Source organism: Brassica oleracea, chromosome C3, assembly GCF_000695525.1.
Source record: "Brassica oleracea var. oleracea cultivar TO1000 chromosome C3, BOL, whole genome shotgun sequence".
NCBI lineage: Eukaryota > Viridiplantae > Streptophyta > Magnoliopsida > Brassicales > Brassicaceae > Brassica > Brassica oleracea.
The window spans coordinates 37,433,329-37,434,438 of record NC_027750.1 but is presented as its reverse complement, the minus strand read 5'-3'; positions in this window follow the sequence as shown (position 1 = coordinate 37,434,438).

Below are 1,110 nucleotides of genomic sequence, written 5' to 3'. Positions count from 1 at the left end.
TGAATTTATCACTATTGATTTCTGTTTTATTTTGAAAATTTAAAGAATGAAATGAGTCGACCAAAAGAAAAGAACAGGATCGACTATTGTTTTAGTAAATTCTGTATCTTGAAAAAAAATAATTTTTTTGATTGTTTAAATTACTATAAATTTAGATGGCTATTTGTAATCTTATTAGTATTCTAGAAATATTCTCTCTCTTTTTTTTTTTACAAAAGTTTCAAGCTAATTCCTTTTGTAGATAATTTTTACTAGTTTAGGTCTTTTGCTACTGATTTTATATTTTATTTTGTTCGATACGATTTTTGTGTGTGTTTATATATTATGACTTTTTGTTAGTTAAGCTCTTTTAATGTTGGTTTTCAAATAACTATCATAGTTATGAAGCTAATTTCCTTTTTAGTTACTTGTTTGTATATTTATTTTTATTTTATCTTGACATGTATTATTTTTTCGAAATTTTATATTTTAATGACAATTTATTTTTTCTTTTTTTTTGTTAATTAATTTTTAGAAATTTGAAAGTGCATCATTTTGTGTATTCAATCATGTATCTTCTTTGCGGGAAGGTGGAAATCTCTATGGGAAGGAAGTATGTTTTTAGCTACATAGAGTGTAAGCTATTTCATTTCCTTCTTAGATGTTGGTGTGACTACTACAAATTCTTTGATGTATATTATTTTAAACTGACATTCATTTCTTAGTGTGATTTAATTGAGAACCATCTTATCATTGCAACTCATGTTGTATCTCGCAAAGAGGAAAACAAGGCTTTCCTTGTTCCCGAGGTCGAGGAGACGGCACAACCTCTTATAGATCCTGGATCTAAGAGCACCAGCATTGGAGGTTCGTGGGTGGAGTTCACACGCTTCCCCAGAAAAAAATATATTATAATATGCTACAGTAATGATCCTGGCATAGATAACTAGCTACTTTCATTATTTTAAATATTTTGGATAGTAAGAGCACCACCATTAGAGGTTCGTGTGGAGTTAACACGTTTCCCTAGAAAAAAAAATATTATAATATGTTACAGTAATGATCCTCTCTCGCCACGCTCCTTCTGTATGAACCCGAGTCGTCACTGTTCAGCGAGCCCCACGCCACGTG